The 24,016-nt window shown below is 45.1% G+C and overlaps 1 protein-coding gene across 5 annotated transcripts in view; it reads right to left on the bottom strand.

Annotated features, from left to right (window-relative positions):
- Positions 1-24,016, bottom strand: part of LOC132398153 (ecto-NOX disulfide-thiol exchanger 2-like) — a 295,748-nt gene that overhangs the window by 90,120 nt on the left and 181,612 nt on the right. The gene's annotated exons all lie outside the window — the stretch shown is intronic.

Below are 24,016 nucleotides of genomic sequence, written 5' to 3'. Positions count from 1 at the left end.
TGAAGTGTGGGTTGTTTGGTTCCTATACCTGCTGCATGATGGCTGTATTGAGAAAACTGCATGGTCTGGATCCCTATTGACAGACATTGCCTTCTTAGGATAATGCCTCTTGTAGATTAGTTTTCTTTTTAAGCTTTCCTTGCGAAAGTTATTGTTTCCTCCTCTAAATCACACTCACCATGACTTTCCCTTCTCTGCTTTATTCTACTTTCTTTCATTCTGCTTAACCTACCTACCCCTGGTGGGTGTACACCTCAATCACATGCAAACAATCTTTCCATGAATGGCCACTCCTTATTTAATAACAGTTTTGACTGCCAATATGTGATTACAATCTGCACTGGCCAAATCTGTTGACTGGAGGTTGTCCATCTAAAAGATGTACGACAGCAACACCTTCTACCCCAGACTTGCAAAGTAGTACTTGGAAATACGTACACAGCAGGTGAATCAAAATGCCACCATCAGCAAGTTCCCCTTCAAATCAAACACCATCTTAACAGAGAAATTTCACAAGACTGCTTCACTGCTGCTATTCCCTACCTAACAATTATGTGGCAGCATCTCCAGCACATTACTGAGGTGATTTTAGACAGTATCCCACCATCAGTCTGTCAAGGGAAATTAGAGATGGGTGATAAATCTTAGAAGCAAAGCAACAAATCCTAGAGGGAAGGAAATAAGTGATTCTTAATCCTTTAGAGTTAATGATATTAGCACCGGGGAGAGAATGAGATTGAGAGGATTTGCAGGAATGAGTGGTTCATTTCATAATTGCCAAGTGGAATAACTGGCCCATCATTTTCCATGCTTCATCGAAAGGAAGGAAGAAAAAATCACTCGTTTCACATCTTCATGTTGAATTGAATTAAATTGACTTTACGTCTTACATCCTTCATAAACATGAGGAGTAAAAATCTTTACATGTCCATCTAAATGTGTAATTTATAGTACTTTATAATAAATAGTATGTACAGCAGGACAGTCAATATAACATAGAAATACAATTGTCTGATGGCCTGGTGGAAGAAGCTGTCCCAGAGTCTGTTGGTTCTGGCTTTTACGCTGCAGTACCGTTTCCTGGAAGGTAGGAGCTGGAACAAGTTTATGGCTGGGGTGACTTGGGTCCCCAGTGATCCTACAGGCCCATTTTACACACCAGTCTTTGTAAATGTCCTGAATCATGGGAACTTCACAACTACAGATGTGCTGGGCTGTCCGCACCACTCTCTGCGGAGTCCTGCGATTGAGGGAAGTACAATTCCCATACCAGCCAGTGATACAGCCAGTCAGGATTCTCTCAACTATGCCCCCCATAGGAAGTTCTTGGGATTTGAGGCACCATATAAAACTTATTCAACTGTCTGAGGTGAAAGAGGCACTGTTGTGCCTTTTTCACCACACACCTGGCATGTACAGACCACGTGAGATCCTCGGTGATGTGGATGCCGAGGAACTTAAAGCTGTTCACCCTCTCAATCTCAGATCCATTGATGTCAGTAAAGGTTAGCCCGTTTCCATTCCTCCTGTTGTCCACAACCACCACCTTTGTTTTTGTGACATTGAGGGAGAGGTTACTTTCTTGACACCACTGTGTCAGCATGATAACTTCTTCTCTGTAGACTGCCTCATTATTGTTTGAGATTAGGCCAATCAGTGTAGTGTTGCCAGCAAATTTAATTAACAGATTGGAGCTGTGGGTGGTGACACAGTCATGGGTATACAGTGAGTAAAGGAGGGGGCTTAGGACACAGCCCTGGGGCACATCTGTATTAAGGGTCAGAGGTGAGGGAGCCCACTCTTACCGCCTACCAGCCATCTGACAGAAAGTACAGGATCCAGCTGCACAAGGCAGCGTGAAAGCCAAGGTCTCTGAGCTTCTTGTTGAGCCCGGAGGGAATTATGGTGTTGAATGCTGAACTGCAGTCCAAGAACAGCATTCTCACATAGGTATCCTTCTCCTCCAGATGTGTAAGGACAGTATATAGAGCAGTGGCTATTGTGTCATTTGTTGATTGGTTGTGTCGGTAGGTGAATTGTAGGGGGTCCCATTTTGTAGACGTAGCATGCTGCAGATGTATTCCTTGACCAGCCTCTCAGAGTGTTTGCTTATTATTGAGGTGGTTGCGACAGGAAACCAGTCGTTCAGACATGTTACCTTGGTCTTCCTAGGTACAGGTTTTGAAGCGGGGGGCACTCTACACTGGGAGATGGAGAGATTAAAAATGTCTGCAAACACACCTGCCAGTTGTGCCGTGCACAATGAGTATCCGCCCTGGAATGCCGTCCGGTCTCGAAGCTTTGTGACTGTCCACTCATTGGAAACACCTGCGTACTGCAGCCTCAGAAATGACCAAGCTACAGGTTGCATCAGTTACTCTCCAAGGAGTTTGTCAGTGGTGGTAACATCCAACCAAGCATAAAAAAAGATTTAGCTCATCTGGAAGAGAGGCAGCAATTTTAGGAACTCCACTGTATTTAGCTGTGATGGTGTGCAGACCTTGCCTTAAGCTGCATGAGTTGTTGGTGGAGAGCTGAGTGTGGATCTTGTCCTGTATTGACGTTTCACTGCCTTGATGACTTTGCGTAGATCATAGCTGCATTTCTTTAGTTCCTGTAGGTCACCGTCATTGAAAGCTCGGTCACATGGAACTGTTGATCCAGGGTTTCTGGTCCCAAGTGTCTTACGTCAAATTGTTTTCAATGAAGCATTCACTGTTATTTTGATAATAGGAATGCCACACCTGTGCTTGATCTTTTTCTGACTGCATTTAGATATATAGGAGTGTTGGTTTACTGTTCCTTTTATTAGCCAAGAATAATTGAGCCTTCCAGAATTCCTACACCACCCCCCTCACCTGAACAGCAACCTGAATCAATGTACCTATGACCAAAAATAGGAAATTGTTTTCTAAAGTTAAGCTTTAGCTCACATTTTGTGTAACTATAATACATGACTCTCTATCAAAGCAAACAACGTTCAGTCCTGCCAAAGGGTTTTGGCCCGAAATGTCAACTGTACTTTTCCCATCTGCTGCCTCATCTGCTGAGATCCTCCAGCATTTTGTGTGTGTTGCTTAAGTTTCCAGCATCTGCAGATTTTCTCTTGTTTGTGATTGGATCAACATTCAGTTGCATTACTTCAGACAGCAGTGAATTGTGACATTTTTAAAGGTTATGCTGACCCTAATTAATTCAACAGCATGTTGATAAGGTATTGCCAGATAACACAGTACCTTTCTATAATGAAAAATAAAATTGTAAATAGTTTATTTATTATTTTTACCACTAGGAATCAAACTCTTCAGTAGCCCTTTCCACTATAGATCAATCTACCTTCTATGAAAGGTTTACAAAAATTCATATTCTGTGATTATTTATTAATCTAAGCTCATACTATATTGTAGTAACAACTGTAATGCTATATTTCCAAATCCTTCTAAAATAATTACAGCAGGATACAAAGCATATCACTTTCCTTTTGAAGCTGATTTTGGCTGGTTGTGGTCAGAATCAACTGCTGCCTAAGCAAGGACCTGGACCCACTGCAATTTACCCATTGCCAGAATGGTCTGCAGTGGGTGCAATCTCACTGGCTCTCCACTCAGCTTTGGATTACCTGGACAATAGCAATACCTACATCAGGTTGCTGTCTTTTGACTACAACTCAGTGTTCAACACAATCATACCCTCAGTTCTCATCAACAAGCAGTAAACCCACAGCCTTTGTACCTCCCTTTATAATTCAATCTTTGACTTCCTCACCAGGTGGCTACAGCCTTTGCAGTTCGGAAATAACATTCTCTCCTTACTAACAATCAACAGTGGCTCACCTCAAGGACATATGTTTAGCCCACTATTCTACTGTCTCTACACCAAACAACTTTGTGGCTAGGAACAGCTCAAATGGCATCTATAAATTTGCTGACAACACAACTATGGTTGAAAGAATCTCAGATAGTGACGAGGAGGTGTACAGGAGCCAGATAGATCAGGTGGTTGAGTGGTGCTGCAACAACAATCTTACACTCAACATCATTAAGACCAAGGAATTGATTGGGGACTTCAGAAAAGGGAAGTCAAAGAAATACACACCAGTCCTCATTGAGGAATCAGCAGTGGAAAGGGTCAGTTGTTTCAAGTTCCTGGGTGTCACCATCCCTGAATATCTACCCTGGGCCCAACATATTGATACAATTACAACAAAAGCACAACAGTGGCTATATTTCATTACACGTTTGAGGAGACTTGGTATGTAATCAAAAGCATTCACAAATTTCTACAGATGTACTGTGGAGAGCATTCTAACAGGTTACATCACCATCTGATACGCAGGGGTCAGTGCACAGGATTGGATAAAGCTGCAGAAAGTTGTAAACTCAGCCAGCTGCATCATGGGCACTAGCCTCTCCAGTATCCTGGGCACTTTCAAAAGACGATGCCAAATCCATCATTAAGGACCCCATCACCCAAGACATGCCTTCTTCTCGTTGCTGCCATCATGGAATTGGTACAGGAGTCTGAAGACACACACTAATCATTTCAGGAACAGCCTCTTCTACTCTGCCATTAAATTCCTGAATGGACAATGAACCCATGAACACTACCTCAGTGTTTTTCCTCTCCTTTTGCACTACTTATTTAATACAGTTTTTTTTAATACAGCATATAGTTCCTATTGCAAGTTATAGTTTTTATTATTATGCATTGCAACGTACTGCTCCGACAAATCAATATATTTCACAATATATGCCAGGGATATGCCACAGTAGTGCAGTGGTTAGTATGACACTATTGCAGCTTGGGATGTCGAAGCTTGGAGCTCAATCTCAGCACCCTCTGTACAGAGTCTCTGCATATCCTTACTGTGGTTTCCTCCCGGTTCTCTGTTTTCCTCCCAAAGATGTACTGGGTAGGGTAGGTTAATTGGTCATTTAAATTGTTCCAATTGTCCCAGGTTAGGTTCAAATTGGGGTTGTGAAGGGTTTCTGGGTGGTGTGGCCCACAGGGGTTGTATCCATGATACAGTGTCGTCAATATAACAGACATTAGTCTCATTTAAATTGGCCCCTTTCCTCAGCTGTGAATGTATATTCTGTATGTGTGTGTTTTTATTCCTTGGAGTAAAAACGATTCTGAAAACAAAAACGATGAATTTAGAGCCAATTTCATTTTTATTTCAAATATAATGTGGAGTGAAAGTTTTGGCAAGTGAGTTGGAAATTAAAGACTGGTTAATGTGCATAATTGTGACAAATTATCGATTCTAGCAGTTACTTAGAAAGAAAATGATATGAAAGATGACGGTGACCGCTTTATAATATCAGTTCCCATTGGGGTGACTCCACTTTACCAAAGAACAATAACAGCATTTTCCACTGTCTTCCCTTTAGTTCAGTTTACAATAAACATTCCCAACAGACCTTTGCTTGGTATAGCCTACCATACAACATTCTTTACTTCATCCATTTCAAGTAACCTTGTTGGATCTGGAAATAGCTGTATTTCTTCTTAAAAATCCCTTGAGAAATCTTTTTCTGTTGTAAACATGTCCAAGGTTAATATGCATACTGAAGGTTCAACCTTTGATATGGAATTCTAATGCAAGATTTAACTTTCTTTCTTGCCACATGACCTTTTCTCTCCTTTCCACTCCCGAGCAGACAAGAATCCAAATTTTCCCATAGTAAAATTTACTGTTTTAAATCATAATTGAATCAGAATAAAATGTGTTTTAGTTGCTTCCTTCTGTGAATGTAAATCAATCCTAGTGACATCAACAGCTTACATTGAATTCTTGAGAAGTTTGCAACGTTTAGATAAATTGGTCGCACATGCTTGAAATAAGTAAGTGTGAAAACACATCATAATCACTAGCAATATGGTACTTATTAATCCAATGTTATTAGAAGCACATTTATACTGATTACCAGTCTATAAAAATCCATTACTTTAAATCTTGCTTATTTGCACAATTATAGTATAAAGGCTTGTGAATCAAAGTTCAAAGTAAATTTATTATCAAAATACATATGCATCATCATATATTGTATATACTTTGAATCACACAAGATAATACTGGGTTACAAACGCTACAATAATGAACACCACATACATACAAGTGGGCATCTGGGAGATTGGTGAGATGGATTTGTTAGCTGATCTGGGGCTTCAGACATCTTCTGCTGGGTATGAATGGGATATTTCCACAAGCTTTCTCTCCACTCTATTCTCCTTATCCCTCCCCATCAGTCCTCTCCCCCCACATTGATTTTGCTCATTTCTGACTTTCGAACAGTTCAGATTATGAACACTCTTATAATTGGAACACTGTTGTAACCTGGGGAATGCTTGCAAACCATTTTTGTGAGCAAATGCTTCCTTTGTTGGCTCTGCTTGAGTTTTTACACAATTTTTAATTCTCAAAAATATGGCTATTAGTAGTAAGGGCAACAAGTAATTCCCACCTCTGCTCATAATTGAAGAGCATTAGGATGGATCTCCTCAAAGTGCTGTGGTCCATGGTGGGTAAGGTGTTCCAGGATTTTAAACCATTAATACTGACGTCTAATTCAGAATTACTTACTGTATATACAAAGATTCAAATAGGAGTTGGTCGCTCAGCCCTTCCAAACTTCTATGCCACTTAATGAGATCTCAAATGATTTTACTGTAATCACAATCACACACTTTCAACTACCCGTGGAATTTGACACTTTTGCTTATCAAGAGTCTATGTCTCTAACTTAAAAAAATTCAAATATTCTGCTTCCATCAACCTTTGAGGAAGAGATTTCTAAAGACTTAACACACTACAGTTCCACCTTCAATACTATAATTCCAAGCAAACACATCACCAAACTCCTAGACCTTCCTGACCAAATGAACCTTTGACCTCCTAACCAACAGACTGCAATCAGTAAGGGTAGGCAGCAAAATTCTGCCACCATTATTCTCAACAGTTGCGCCGCATAAGTCTGTGTCCTCAGCTCCAATACATTCACTGTATGGCTAGATTATGGTTTAACAAGTTTGCAGTAGTGGGCTGAATCTTAAACAATGTTGAGTTGGAGTATAGTAGTAAGATAAAGAGCCCAGCGATATGATAACAAGTTCTCCCTCAATGTCAGCAAATCAAGAGTTTGAAACTGACTTCAAAAAGAGGGTCAGTACACATGATCCTGCTTGTGTCCAACATTTCTGAGGTCAGGAAGTGGAGAGCTTCAAGTTCCTAGGAGTGAAGATCACAATAACCTGTCATGCTTCTACATGTGTATGCTATGGCCAAGAAAGCTCACAAGCACTACTTTCCTAGGAGACGACAGAAATTTGGCAATTCCTCTTCGACCCTCAACAATTTTTATCCATGTACTGTAGAAAGTATCCTATCCGAATGCCTCATGGGTTGGTATGGCAACTGTTCTGCCTGTGACAAGAAAGTGGCTAGTGTTGTGGACACAGTTCAGCCCATCATGGAAACCACCCTCTCCTTCATGGACTCTATCTACACTTCTTGCTGCCTCTGTAAAGCAGCTAACATAATAAAAGACCCTACCCAACCAGAACATTCTTTATTCTACTCCCTTCCATCACGCAGAAGATACAATAAGCCCTAAAACATGCATCACCTGGGTCAAAGACAGCTTCTATTCATGATTAGATGGCCTCTTGACCTCACAATCTAATGAAGTATTGCTTTACAATTTATCAGCCTACACTGCACTTACTCTGTAACTCCACACTGCAACAATTTATTCTGCAGTCTGTTATTGTTTTCCCTTATACTACTTAAATGCACTGTTGTGAGAAATGATCTGTATGGACTGAACATAGTACATCGAATGAGTAATGAGGTATAAGATTCAAGGAGCCCTTGCTTTGTGGATCCAGAATTGGCTTGACCAGAAAAGGCAAAGGATTCTGGTGGGTGGTTTGTAATCTGCTTGGATGGTGACCAGTGGTGTTCCACAGGGATCTGTTCTGGGACCTCCTCCTCTTTGTAATTTTTATAAGTGACCTGGATAAGGAAGTAGAAGAGTGGGTTAATAAGTTAGCTGATGATATAAAAGTTGGGGGTGTTGTGGATAGTCTGGAGGGTTGTCAAAGGTTACAGTGGGACATCAAAAGGATGTAAAACTGGGCTGAGAAGTGGCAGATAGAGTTCAACCCAGATTAGTGGTTCATTTTGATAGGTCAAATTTGAAGACAGAATATTAATGGTAAGAATCTTGGCAATGTGGGGGATCACTGAGATCTTAGGGTCCATGTCCATAAGACACTCAAAGCTGCTGAGCAGGTTGACTGTATTGTTAATGTAACCCTTACCCACAGGCTGGTATATGTCTAGGGGAAAAAGGAGATCCAGCCACTCTCCAACCCACCTCCCGTACACGCAGGTGCTGTGAGAATCGAGTTTTATGCCTCGCGCCCGCCAACAGTATCAAACCCACAACAAATACCGTTATGAAATACACTTTAAAGAGTTTACTAAAATTAAAAAAATAGTAGGCAATACAATATATATATATACACACACAAGGAAAAAAACAAAAGGCGCCAACTTAACAAAGTTCAGTCTGTTTAGTGCACTCGTTGGAGCTCAATCAACGAACCAATCGACCCATCCGGCCGTCGCACCTGGGACCACCCCGGTGGTCTTACGAGCAGTCCAGCACACGTCCACCTTCCTCAGCGTCTTCCTCGGCCTCTCCAAAAAAACCCGCGAAAACCCCTCCCCCAAGTTCCCAGCATCACAAGACACAATGACATTACCCATTGATTAACAAATGAATACAATTACCATATCAGCCATTCTAAAGTGAAACAACGGCGAGAGAAACACTTATCCGACAAAGAAACATTCCTACTTGTAACAAACCAAAGAGGCCATTTTGAGTAACATACCCAGGACATTGTACATTCTCTCCCCACCAGCAAATGTCATGCCCTCATGGCATTACTAGAGGTCCCCAAAGCTTCTTGCAACACACAAAACCCAACCCAGGTGCAGAAAGCAGTGACATAACTACCCAGAGCAGTAGAAATCACACTCGGTTCTCCCGGTACCACATATGTCAACCGCTCCGGGGGGCGCCTAATCCCCTGAGATCTCCATACCCCTTCTGCCCCACTGGGCTCCCTCGTCACCTGCGAACCCACTGTCTCGGACACCCCAGGTCTACCTGACAGACCCGCACCCTCTTCCTCACAGGGGTCCTCCCTCACCCGAGATCTCTCCGGCTCACGCTCGGGTTCCACCCTCTCTCCCACCAATGTAGGCTGCCTCTCCATCTGACCCTCAAGACCTTCCCTCCTCTCACCCAATTCAGTATGGGAAGGGCCAGGAGCCTCCTCTCCTGGTACTGGAGCACCAGCGAATGGGAACAGGACCCACTCATCTGAGTCATCCTCCTCTGAATCGGTAGCCATTCCCGGGTGAGGGACCCGTCCCCGCTCTTCAGCAGCGGGCTCTTCCCGTTCTCCGCGCCCTCGCAGAGTCCTTGTACTGGGCGTAACCTCCCACTCGGGCTCCTTATCCACCTGCACCGCTTGACCCAGTGGCAGCCGGTGATTCCTATGGAGTACCTTGATAGGCCCTTTTCCATCCTCGGGTTTCACCCGGTAAACTGGCAGGGTCGGCATCTGGCTCTCTATTACATAGGGGCTGGCCGCCCATCGATCTGCCAACTTGTGCTTACCAGGGAGTCCCAAATTCCGTAAAAGGACCCGGTCGCCCGGTAATAATTGTACAAACTTCACCTTTCGATCATACAGCATCTTATTCCTCTGATTTTGTTTGGTAGCCGCCGCCTCGGCCAACTCGTACGCCCGCTGTAACTCCCTCTTCATGTCGGACACGTACTTTAGATGGGACTTCCCGGGAAATTCACCCACTCCACCTCCAAAACACACGTCAATGGGCAACCTCGCTTCCCGCCCAAACATCAGATAATAGGGCGAATACCCTGTAGCATCATTGCGACTACAATTGTAACAGTGAACCAATTGTCCAATATGACGACTCCACCTGCTTTTCTGCCCAATCTCCAGCGTCCCGAGCATATCCAACAGGGTCCTGTTGAATCTCTCTGGCTGAGGATCTCCCTGTGGGTGGTAAGGGGTAGTCCTGGATTTCTCAACCCCAAGCATAGTCAGTAATTCCTAGATAAGGCGGCTCTCAAAGTCCCACCCCTGATCACTATGGATTCGCCTGGGAAGGCCGTAATGCACAAAGTACTTCTCCCATAACACCTTCGCCACTGTCGTCGCCTTCTGATCCTTGGTGGGAAATGCCTGAGCATAGCGAGTGTAATGATCGGTGTTGACTAAGACATTCGCGGTGTTGCTGGTGTCAGGCTCAATCGACAGGAAATCCATACATACCAGGTCCAGAGGTCCCACACTCTGCAAGTGCGACAGTGGAGCCGCCAACGCTGGCAGGGTCTTCCTCTGGATGCAACGACGGCATCCCCTACGGTATTCTTTGACGTCCCCCCTCATCCGGGGCCAGTAGAACCGGTCTTTGAGCAATCCATATGTCTTTTCCACCCCCAAGTGTCCAGAATCATCATGTAAGCCCTGGAGTACAGTCTGGCGATACTCCTCCGGCAGGACCAGTTGCCAACAGTGGGGTTGGTCCGGAGGCGTCGTTACCCGGTACAAGATTTTGTTCTTTAACTTCAACCGAGACCACTCCTTCAACAACAGAGGCACGCATGGGTGTTTCGCCTGCTCAGCCAACGCCGCATCCCCCTTCTCGACCGCTCTCCACACTGTGCCAATGCCCGGGTCATTTTGCTGAGCAGTTGCCACTTCCCCCGGACTCAGTTCCGGCAACTGTTTAGTCCCCAGTGCAGTCAGGTCACAGTAAACTAGGGGTATGGCGTCGTCAAAAACCCCCAAATGGTCCACGGCTCGTTCCAGCCTCCCTCTTCCCTCGGCCCTCACAGTGATAGCAAACTGACACATCGCCTTCACTCCAGGGGCAGGGACATTCTCCCACTCCTCGTCCCTCTCCTCCTCCCCCGGCTCCCGACGAGACAATGCATCCGCATCGACATTCTTGCTTCCGGGGCGGTACCTCAGGCTGAAATCATATACCGACAAGGCCGCCAGCCACCGATGTCCGGTGGCATCCAGCTTCGCCGAAGTCAAAATATAAGTGAGAGGATTGTTATCCGTTCTCACCTCAAACTTGGCTCCGTACAGGTAATCGCCTAGCTTGTCCACCACCGCCCACTTCAGCGCCAGGAACTCCAACTTGTGAGTGGGATAGTTTCTCTCCGATGGCGACAAGCTTTGGCTGACAAAGGCTACCGGTCTCAATGCTTTGCCATGCTCCTGGTACAGAACAGCCCCGAGACCCTCTGGGCTGGCATCCGTGTGCAGCACATATGGCTTCTGGGGATCGGCAAAAGCCAACACCGGGGCCTGGGTCAGTGCCCTTTTCAAAGATCGGAACGCCTCTTCACATTGATCATCCCATCTCGAGCCAAAAGGTTCCGCCGGGTTCCAGTATCCTCCAGCATCCTGCCTCTGGTTCCCCGTCCTCTTCTTCCCCACCGGGGGATAGCCACACAACAGCTGAGTCAACGGGTGACACACTTTGGCGTATCCTTTCACAAATCACCTGTAATACCCACAGAACCCCAAAAATGAGCGCAGAGCACCCACTTTCTGGGGTCTCGGCCAGGTGGTCACGGCCTCTATCTTGGTTGGATCAGTAGCCACTCCCTCTCGCGAAATGATATGGCCAATGTAGTTAACCGACGACTTGCAGAACTGGCATTTGTCCAGGGAAAGCTTCAGCCGTTCTTCATTAAGCCGGCCCAACACCTTCAACAGCCTCTCCTCATGTTCCTCCAAAGTCGATCCAAACACTATCAAATCGTCCAGGTACACCAGCACCTCTAACAGATTCATATCCCCCACAGTTCTCTCCATGAGCCTCTGGAAGGTGGCTGGGGCTCCCGATATGCCTTGGGGCATTCGTTCAAACTGAAAGAACCCCAGCGGGCAGATAAAAGCGGTCTTCTCTTTATCGGCCGCACTCATCGGGATCTGGTAATACCCACTTCTTAAATCCAGCACACTGAACCACTTCGCACCGCTCAGGCAGGCCAACGCATCCTCGACTCTTGGGACAGTATATTGATCAGGGACAGTTCGCCGATTCAACGTCCTGCAGTCAACACACATGCGCACTCGCCCATTCTTCTTCCGTGCCACCACTATTGGGGACGCATAAGGACTTCGAGACTCAGCTATGATTCCGGCCTCCTTCAACTTGCACAAGTGCTGTCGCACGTCCTCAACATCTGCCGGAACCAGCCGCCGGGATCTCTCTCAGAACGGGGTATCCTCCGTCACCCGGATGGTGTGGCGAGTGCTTTTGGAGCAGCCAACATCAAACTCGCCCCGAGAAAAAACAGCTTCCATCTTCAGCATCTTCTCCACTAGCCTGCGTTTCCACTCCGGCGACACTGGGGAATCCCCGAAGTTAAAGGCTTCAGCGGTCAGCTCCCTTCGATGCTCCGATCCCTCCCCGTTTGGGGTCTGCACTGGTGCGCTGGACATTACCGTCACCGGGAACAGATGTGCCAGCGGCATTCCCCTCTTAAAGGTGATTTCTCTTGCCGTGGTGTTCCTGACACTTATAGCTATACGCCTCGCATGTACCACCCCTGGTCTCTGCACTTCGGGCCTCACCAGCGCCCCCGCCGGAAATCGTGTCTCCCCTTCAAGATCGTCTGGGGCGTCTACTAACAGGGCTTCTCCCGTCGGCACTCCTGGGAATCTGGGGGTCCCCATCACTAGGGCTACCTCCCCGGGTCGGATCACCTTGGGCCTCGCCTGCGTACACCACACCGTCCCTCGTTTACACTCCGGGTCCAGCCCTTGGGAGGCAACCCCTTCTGCAAACACTGCTCGAAACACTGGATGCACCGAGAGGGTCTCCAGAAAGTCTTCCCCCCCTTTCTCCTTACAAGCTCCCAGGAGCCGTTGCACAACTGGGGTGTTAGTCCCCACCAGGAGGGCAGCACCACCGGTTTCCACCGGGTCAGGACACACCAACACCAACGTCTCAATAGCTTCCGACACTCCCACATCGCCCTCCAAGAACTCCAATCTCACCAATAGGTACCCATCGTACAGGTAGTCACCCTCGCTCACACCCCAAATCTGCAGGGTGTCAAATGGGGTTATGGGCAAATGCTTTAGATATTGATTGTAGAAAGACAATAAGGTACAATAAGGTCACCTGCGATCCCGTATCAAGAACGGCTTTTGCGTAAATTCCCTCTATCCATAGACCCACACTGGCACGGGGTCCTACCAGCCCATCCGGAACAGAGGCGTGGGCACCCGGTGGTCTTCCGGCTGATCTCTGGGAACATGTTCCTCCAGAGGCTCCAGTCCATTCCCTCACTGAGCCTCTCCTAAGTTTCCCCAACACCTCTCCCTTCTTAGTCGCAGGGGGGCTTGTCCTCCGCGGGACTCCTTGTCTCTCACAATCCCACCTAAAGTGACCCTCCTCTCCACAGTTATAGCACACCCTCGGCCTTCCACAGTCCCGCCTGAAATGCCCCTCTTTCCCACAGTTAAAGCACACACTGCCGGCCGCCCCTCCTCTCCCAGGACGGCTCCTGCTCCCAATCCACTGCACTGATCGCCCCTGAGAGTAGGTACCTCCCCTGTCCCTCCCCTCCAAAGGGGGTTCCCTACTCCCCGGGGGATTGTCATTCCTCCACTCAGCCACCACTTCCTGTATCGCTGAGGATTGCTCCCATAGGCCCGTGCCCCTTTTCCGCCCCAATGCTCTCTCTTCCTCTCGCACCTCTCTAATCAGTTGCCCGAACGATGGAGGGGGACCTTTCCTATAAGCCTGCCGGATAGTCCACGCCACCTTGTCCTCCTCCAGAGAGCCACTGAATAGCTGACTCATCCTCACGCTAGCCACGTCAGTCACCTTCACTACCCCCCGGCGCCGCAGCCCCGAGAGCATCCCCTCCATCCTAAATATGTACTCGGAGAGCTTTTCCCCTCTCCATTGTTCCAGGCGTTGAAACTCTGCTAAAAGCAGCCAGGGTTCCCCTGACAACCCAAACGCTCCCTCCAAAACTTCTAGGCAGTCCTCCACTGAGGCCCCAGGCTTCTCAGCTTTCAACTCCCGGACGATTTTGGCTGCTAAACCCTTCAAACTTCCCACCAATCGCTGCCTCTTCTCCTCCTCTGAGCCTGGCCACTCCTCTAACATCAAAGACGCATGCTCGATCCAGGTCTCATAGTCCACCTCCCCATCCGGAGTAGGCTTGGCTCCGGAGAACACCCCCAGCTTCAGCCGTGGCCTCTCGGCCACCCCCACCAGGGAATTAAGTGCGGCTGCCAGCTCCGAGGCTTCCACCCTACCTGGGGGGCGGGGCCTAGTCACGACTCCCTCCTCCCACCTCCCTTTACTAGTGCCGGGCACCTCTCTGGGGTCCACCTCTAGCTCTTCCTCCGATGTCTCCTCAGCCTCATCCTTGTAGAAGGAGTGGAGCCCCCACAGCCCCTCCTCCCCTGGTACACTGACCGTCGCCGGCAGTTCCACCGTCCTGGCTTCAGCACTCGTACGAACCAACACCCAGCCAGACTCCACCTCTTTACCACACCGTCTAGCTACCAATTCTACCTGCCCAATACCCTTCACCGAACTTAAACCCCGCACTATCGCGTCTCCCGAAACTCGAAAATCCACTCCGCTCACTACGCATGCGTACTGTACTGGTACACCTTCAAACTGGCACCAACAAACAAACTTATCTCTGTCCATCTCCGCTCTGCTGCCTGCGCGACTCCACAGCCCCTGACAATCCTCTGCTGCCTGTGCGATTCCACAGCCCCTGACAATCCAATCCCGGACGAGCCCCCACAAATGTAACCCTTACCCAACAGGCTGGTATATGTCTAGGGGAAAAAGGAGATCCAGCCACTCTCCAACCCACCTCCCGTACACGCAGGTGCTGTGAGAATCGAGTTTTATGCCTCGCGCCCGCCAACAGTATCAAACCCACAACAAATACCGTTATGAAATACACTTTAAAGAGTTTACTAAAATTAAAAAAATAGTAGGCAATACAATATATATATATATACAAGGAAAAAAACAAAAGGCGCCAACTTATCAAAGTTCAGTCTGTTTAGTGCACTCGTTGGAGCTCAATCAACGAACCAATCGACCCATCCGGCCGTCGCACCTGGGACCACCCCGGTGGTCTTACGAGCAGTCCAGCACACGTCCACCTTCCTCACCGTCTTCCTCGGCCTTGCCAAAAAAACCCGCGAAAACCCCTCCCCCAAGTTCCCAGCATCACAAGACACAATGACATTACCCATTGATTAACAAATGAATACAATTACCATATCAGCCATTCTAAAGTGAAACAATGGCGAGAGAAACATTTATCCGACAAAGAAACATTCCTACTTGTAACAAACCAAAGAGGCCATTTTGAGTAACATACCCAGGACATTGTACATTAAGAAAGTGTGTCGGCCTTCAGCAACCATGGAATTAAGTTCAAGGGCCGTGAGGTAAGTTACAGCTATATACGACTTTAGCTAGAGCCTACTTGGAGTACTGTGTTCTGTTCTGGTCACCTCATTACAGGAAGGATGTGGATGCTATAGAGAGAGTGCAGAGATTTACAAGGATGTTGCCTGGATTGAAGGGTGTACCTTATGAGAATAGGTTGAGTAAACTTGGCCTTTTCTTGCTGCAGCAACAGAAGATGAGAGGTGACCTGATAGAGGTGTATAAGATGATGAGAGGCATTGATCGTGTGGATAACCAGAGACTTTTTCCCAGGGCTGAAAAGGCTGACTCGAGGGGGCATAGTTTTAAAGTACTTGGAAGTAGGTACAAGGGGGATGACAGTGGTGAGGTTTTCATATAGAGAGTGGTGGGTGTGTGAAATGCACTGCCAGTGAAGGCAGTAGAGGCGGATACTATAGGGTCTTTTAAGAGAATCTTAGATAGGTACATGAAGCTTAGGAAAATGGAGGGCTATAAGGTAGGGAGATTCTAGGCAACCTCTAGGATTAGGTTACATGGTCAACATAACATTGTGGGCCAAAGGGCCTGTAATGTGCTGTAGATTTTGGTACAAGGAGCTTAGAAAAACAGAGGGCTGTGGTTAACCTGAGGTAATTTCTAAAGTAAGTACATGTTCGACACAGCATTGTGCAGTTTTCTATATTTTTTATGTTATATGTTCTAATACAGGCTCTTTGGCCCAAGATGTTATGACAACGTTTTAACTTATTCCAAAATCAGTTTAATTCTTCCCTCCCAAACAGCCTTCCAATTTATTTTCATCCACATGCCCATCTAAGGTTATCTTAAATCTTGCTAAAGCATCTGCCTCTACTATCAACCCCCCCAACCAAAGATATGATCCTTATTCTTAGATTTGCCCACAAAAGGAAACAGAACATTCCCCCTGAAAATACATCCCACTATCTTGCATGCTTCATTGAATCACAGAACATTACAGTACAGAAACAGGCCTTTTGGCCCTTCTTGGCTGCGCCAAACCATTTTCCTGCCTAGCCCACTGACCTGCACCTAGACCATATCCCTCCATACACATCTCATCCATGTATCGGTCCAAGTTTTTTTTTTAAATGTTAAAAGTAAGCCCACATTTACAACTTCATCTGGCAGCTCATTCCACACTCCCACCACTCTCTGCATGAAGAAGCCTCCCCTAATGTTCCCTTTAAACTTTTCCCCCTTCACCCTTAACCCATGACCTCTGTTTTTTTTTCTCCCCTAGCCTCAGTGGAAAAAGCCTGCTTGCATTCACACAATCCATACCCATCATAATTTTATATAACTCTATCAAAGCTCCCCTCATTCTTCTACGCTCCAGGGAATAAAGTCCTAACCTTTTCAACCTTTCTTTGTAACTTGGTTCCTCAAGTCCCGGCAACATCCTTGTAAACCTTCTCTGCACTCTTTCAACCTTATTAATATCCTTTCTGTAATTTGGTGACCAAAACTGCACATAGTACTCCAAATTCAGCTTCACCAATGCCTTATACAGCCTCACCATAACATTCCAACTCTTATACTCAATACTTTGATTTATAAAGGCCAATGCTCTCTTTACTACCCTATACACCACTTTTAGGGAATTTTGTATCTGTATTCCTAGATCCCTCTGTTCTGCTGCACTCCTCAGTGCCCTACCATTTACCTTGTATGTTCTACCTTGGTTTGTCCTTCCAAAGTGCAATACCTCACACTTGTCTGTATTAAACTCCATCTGCCATTTTTCAGCCCATTTTTCCAGCTGGTCCAGATCCCTCTGCAAGCTTTGAAAACCTTCCTCACTGTCCACTACACCTCCAATCTTTGTATCATCAGTAAATTTGTTGATCCAATTTACCACATTATCATCCAGATCATTGATATAGATGACAAATAACAATGGACCCAGCACTGATCCCTGCAGCACACCACCAGTCACAGGCCTCCACTCAGAGAAGCAATCCTCTCTTTCCCTTTTAAACTTTAGTAGACAACAAGCTCTGCCCTTTTCTCCTCAGACATCTTGCAATTCTTGCAATACTAGGTATTGTTTCATAAACCTTCACTGAACTGCTTCCAATGCATTTAGAACATGTCTTCAATATATCAGGCTATTTTCAGAAAATGCTATGAATGACAATAACACCCATTGTTCACTGTTTGAAAAATACTTTGTTTTTCCAGTTTTTTGTACCAAGGTGGCACCAAATATACTAAAAAGTTTGACACTTTTCCCAGTATATTTCATCTAGTTACTTATTATACTTGTCCACCACCCCCTAAAACCTCTGTACTCTTCATACTCACAAACACACACGTAGGGCTTTAATATATAGAGCTTGAGAAATGCTTCCACAATCATCTTGTGAACACCAATAGTCCAGATGTTTCTACTAGTGAGAATCAGAATCAGGTTTAATATCACTGGAGAATGCCCTGAAATAAGCTGTTTTGTGGCAGCAGTACACTGCAATACGTAATCTTTAAAAACTATAAATTACAGTAAGAAATACAGTGGATTTTGGTTAATCGGGGCAACCACGTAGAAACATAGAAAACCTACAGCACAATACTGCCCCTTTGGCCCAAAAAACTTGTGCCGAACACATCCCTACCTTAGAAATTACTAGGCTTACCTATAGCCCTCTATTTTACTAAGCTCCAATGTACCTATCCAAAAGACTCTTAAAAGGCCCTATCATATCCACCTCCACCACCATTGCTGGCAGCCCACTCCATGCACTCACCACTCTCTGAGTAAAAAACTTACCCCTGACATCTCCGTTGTACCTACTCCCCAGCACCTTAAACCTGTGTCCTTTTGTGACAACCATTTCGGCCCTGGGAAAAAGCCTCTGACTATCCACATGATCAATGCCTCTCAACATCTTGTATACCTCTATCAGGTCACCTCTCATCCTCTGTTGCTCCAAGGAGAAAAGGCCAAGTTCACTCAACCTATTCTCATAAGGCATGCTCCCCAATCCAGGCAACATCCTTGTAAATCTCCTCTGCAGCCTTTCTATGGTTTTCACATCCTTCCTGTAGTGAGGCAACCAGAAATGAGCACAGTACTCCAAGTGGGGTCTGACCAGGGTCCTATATAGCTGTAACACTACCGCTCAGCGCCTGAATTCAATTCCACGATTGATGAAGGCCAATACACCATAGGCCTTCTTAACCACAGAGTCAACCTGCACAGCTGCTTTGAGTGTCCTATGGACACAGACCCCAAGATCCCTCTGATCCTCCACACTGCCAAGAGTCTTACCATTAATACTATATTCTGCCATCATATTTGGCCTACCAAAATGAACCACTTCACACTTATCTGGGTTGAGCTCCATCTGCCACTTTTCCACCCAGTTTTACATCCTATCAATGACCCGCTGTAACCTCTGACAGCCCTCCACACTATCCACAACATCTCCAACCTTTGTGTCATCAGCAAACTTACTAACCTCTCCCTCCACTTTCTCATCCAGATCATTTATCAAAATCACGAAGAGTAGAACAGATCCCACAGGCACTCCACTGGTAAACCACCTCCATGCAGAATATGACCCACCTGCAACCACTCTTTGCCTCCTGTGGGCAAACCAGTTCTGGATCCGCAAAGCAATGTCCCCTTGGATCCCATGTCTCCTTACTTTCTCAATAAGCTTTGCATGGGGTACCTTAACAAATGCCTTGCTGAAATCCATTTACACTACATCTACTGCTCTTCCTTCATCATTGTGTTTAGACACATCCTCAAAAAATTCAATCAGGCTCGTAAGGCACAACCTGCCCTTTACAAGGCCATACTGACTCTCCTAATCATATTATACCTCCAAATGTTCATAAGTCCTGCTTCTCAGGATCTTCTCCATCAACTTATCAACCACGGAGGTAAGACTCACTGGTCTATAATTTCCTAGTCTATCTCTGCTCATTGTCTTGAATAAAGGAACAACATCTGCAATCATCCAATCGTCTGGAACCTCTCCCGTCCCCATTGATAATGCAAAGATCATCTCCAGAGGCTCAACAATCTCCTCCCTCGCCTCCCACAGTAGCCTAGGGTACATTTCGACCAGTCATGGCGAATTATCCAACTTGATGCTTTCCAAAAGCTCCAGCACATCTTCTTTCTTAATATCTACATGCTCAAGCTTTTCAGTTTGCTGCAAGTAATCAATACAATCACCAAGATCCTTTTCCATAGTGAATACTGAAGTAAAGTATTCATTAAGTATCTCTGCTATTTCCTCCGGTTCCATACACATTTTCCCACTGCCACATTTGATAGGTCCTATTTTTTCATGTCTTATCCTCCTGCTCTTCACATACTTGTAAAATGCCTTGGGATTTTCCTTTATTCTGCCCACCAAGGCCTTCTCATGGCCCCTTCTGGCTCTCCTAACTTCCTTCTTAAGCTCCTTCCTAGTAGCCTTATAATCTTCTGGATCTCTAACATTACCCAGCTCTCTGAACCTTTTGTAAGTTTTTCTTTTCTTCTTGACTAGATTCATTACAGCCTTTGTACACCCCGGTTTCTGTACCCTATCATAACTTCCCTGTGTCATTGGTACGTACCTACAGAACTCTACACAAATATCCCCTGAATATTTGAACGTTTCTTCTGTACCTTTCCCTGAGAACATCTGTTTCCAATTTAAGCCTCCAACTTCCTGCCTAATAGCCTCATAATTCCCCTTACTCCAATTAAACGCTTTTCTAACTTGTCTGTTCCTATCTCTCTCCAATGCTATTGTAAAGAATTATGATCAATGTTACGTACTCGTGACACATGACAGTGGTGCCCTTGTCATGTGACTGGGGTTGAAGCTGTACTGGACTTGAGGTGATGGTCTTGTGATGGTGGAATGACGTCATTTTCCCGCCAGTAGAGATCATGTAACAGGTTTTTTTTTTTACAGGTTATAAAAGGTAGACCCCACCCTGTGAGGAGGGGCAGTTCATGGCTGGATTTGCCAGGTTGACTTCATGCCACTGATGACGCAGTTTAGTTGAAAGATGAAGTTTTTATTTAATGCCTAAAGTTTAAAAGGTCATTGCCAGCAGGTTCTTTATGATCCTGTTAGTTCGAGACAGTGGAGAGTGAAGATTGGAAGTTCGGAAGTTAAAGATCGAGGAAAATCGCTTTCTACGGTGAAACAGGTTTCGACCTTTGTTTGATCCTTATTTGGAAGGATTTCATTGACTATCTTCGTGTTAATCCCTGGGTCTTACCAGAAAGGATTGAAGGTAGTGGAGAAGGAAAGGTCAGTGCCTTTAAGCCGTTCTGTTTCATAAATTCTTCGTGGGAAGTTCGACGTCGGGGATCGAAGCAAGCGACGTGGAAGAGAACCTAAATCGTCCTATAAAGTCTCTCCTTTTAAATGGACTGTGAGCATATATAACTTTTGGCAATACCACTTTAAAGAACTGTTTTTGCAATACCACTTTAAAGAACTGTTTTTGCAATACCACTTTAAAGAACTGTTTTTGCAATATCGCTTTAAGAATTGTTTGGGCTGCCGCACCGCAGCTGTTTCCGGTTACGTTAGTGTTTGTTTACTTTTGGGGGGTTTGTTTTCTGTGTTTAATAAATGTGTTGCTTGTTATAAAAAACCCTTGCCGAACTCATATATTTATTGTTGCCTGAATACGTAACATCAATATCTCCAAAATGCTCTCCCACTGAAAGATCTGACACCTGACCAGGTTCGTTTCCCAATACCAAATCAAGTACAGCTTCTCCTCTTGTAGGCTTATCTACATACTGTGTCAAGAAACCTTCCTGAGCACACCTAACAAATTCCACACCATCTAAACCCCTCGCTCTAGGGAGATGCTAATCGATATTTTGGGAAATTAAAACTTCCCATCATGACAACTATTATTATTACACCTTTCCACTTATTTGGGACAACTCTTAAAGAATAAAAGTCAATAGAGAAAATAGCCAGGATTTCCTTTGTTTAATTGGGACACTATGCCGCTTAATTGGGACAGGAGACTGCAGCCGAACAGGTTCTAACTAGCGTCAGTTGCATGAACTTGTGTGGCCTTCGGACACTACAACCATGGTTAGAGCAAATTGTTTTTTAATAGTGTCATTTGCGTATTCAAAGTTTTTTAAAAAAAACAGTGATTTTAGTTACTCATAATTGGTGAGAAATAAGCATAAGACCCTTTAGAATTGTTTTGCCCACTGTGGTTTCAAGCATTCAAGCTCAGAGATGCCAGAAACAGCCAGGGCTGAAAATGAAGTGATTTCACAACTTCAACAAGTTAGAAACTACAAAGAATTTGGAAGTATTAATAAACATCTTAAATGTTACAATGAAGACTTAAAGGATGCAATCATCGAAAGCTTTGTGTGAAGACAGTCCATTATCTGTGCTAGGTGTCTGTACTAATTTTGCTCATTTACAATCAAAAGAACACAGCAGTGTGTCGGCTGACCATCATATCAGAAAATACAAGTGAAACCTGTGTGGGAGAGTTTTTAATTGTGAAAAAGCTGATGTACTTGGACACTTTCACTCTCTCAACCTTTGAATTTCAGATCCAGTGGTACAAGTAGTCATCACAAACTGGAGTCCTCCTTAGTTACAATAGCTAACCATAACTTCTGTGTCCAATCATGCCCTCTTTTTCCTCAAAGTGTTGAAGAACTGCCTTCTTGGCCGGTGGATCTCTCTGTTGATCTCATCCGTCCAGTTTGCCAGAGCTGACTTTACATGCTAGGACAGGGATGTCCCTATTTCACCGGGGTATGACATCGCTGGCTACCATCACCTGATTTAGCTCTCCTGTTGAAGCAGTGTACCAGGAAGTGGCCGATGTCACATGCAAACAGCTACTTGGAGCCACAAGTGTGAGCTGAGTGTCTGGTGGGACCAAAGATGAGTAAGTTGCCCAAAAATTAACACAACAAGTCCCTTCAGCAGAGGTGCTAGCCCTCCCTGGCCACCTCATGCACACTGGATGAATTCCTCCATTGATAACTAATGGGAACTAGTACACAGTTTTATAGGACTGTAGTAGCATTGGTTGTGCTCTAATTTGTTCTGTATTTAATTTAAATACATAAGTTGTTACTTAGTTAAACAGCAATTTGTCTTTTTTTTTAATACCTTTAACTATTTCCATGAAACTTCGGCTAACTGGGCCAGCAGTTTAATTGGGCCTGGATTTATTTATTTAGCGAGACAGTGCAGAGTAGGCCCTTCCGGCCCTGCAAGGCAGGCCACCCTAGCAACCCTCCGACAAACCTAGTTAACCCTAATCTAATCACGGGGCAAATTCTAATGAAAAATTAACCTACCTAGTAGGTCTTTGGATTGTGGGAGGAAACCAGAGCACCCAGGGAAAAGCCATGCATTCCATGGGGAGGGCATACAGGCAATTCTTACAGATGGCCCTGTAATTGAACTCTGAACTCCAATTCCCCTAGCTGTGATAGACATTAGTATGATGTTACGCTACCATGCACCCACAAGCCCAATTAACTAGAATCCACTGCATATAAAAAATAATTTAAATTAAAGAAAGCAAGAAAAATTTAAAAAAAACCTTAGGAATTGTGCATGGGTTCACTGTTCATTCAGAAATTTGATGGCGGAGGGGAAGATGCTGTTCCTGAAATGTTGAGTGTGTGCCTCCTTTCTGATGTAGCAATGAGAAGAGGATGATGGGTTGGGGAGCCGAGGGTCTTTGATGACGGATGCCACCTGTTTTTGGGACACCATCTTTTGAAGGTGTCCTGGGTGCTGGGGGAGGTTATTTGCTCACAATGGAGCTGGCTGAGGTTGCAACTTTCTGCAGCTTTTCCTGATCCTGTGCACTGGTCCTTCCACACCCAAGGGTGATGCAACCACTTAGAACGCTCTCCACAGTACATCTGTAAAAATTCGAAGATGTCTTTGGTGACATCCAAAGTCTCCTCAAACTCCTGAAATATCACCACTGACATGCTTTCTTTGTAACTGCATCAGTATATTGGGCTCAGATAGATCTTCAGAGAAGTTAACACAGAGGAACTTCAAACTCCTCACCTTCAAGTCAAGGAGCAGGATGAATAAACCTTCCCAAAAATGAACAAAGTTTCCTGACCAAATCAGCAAGTTCACTACTGAAAAAAGGGCTGAGGTTTCTATTTACCCAAATCTTTCTCATACACCCATCTATAGTCAAAGATCTTAAGCCACATTTGCCCACTCCTTGGAATTTCAAACCAACCTTGAATTAAACATAATTTCCAACATATTGAAAATAAATCCATATTTATATGAAATAATGGAGAAAGTCCTTAATAGTCATTAAAAATTACTTAAATTTATTAACAGAAAATTTTGAATCTCACCATGCAACCTCTGAACAAGTTCAGCATAGGCAATTATTTATAACATTTTAGAGTATAAATATCTTGAAAATGGACAATGTTTTTGA

Source organism: Hypanus sabinus, chromosome 8 (genome assembly GCF_030144855.1).
Source record: "Hypanus sabinus isolate sHypSab1 chromosome 8, sHypSab1.hap1, whole genome shotgun sequence".
In the NCBI taxonomy this organism is placed as follows: Eukaryota; Metazoa; Chordata; class Chondrichthyes; order Myliobatiformes; family Dasyatidae; genus Hypanus; species Hypanus sabinus.
The sequence above is the reverse complement of the archived record's forward strand: the minus strand, read 5'-3'. Positions and strand labels throughout refer to the sequence as shown.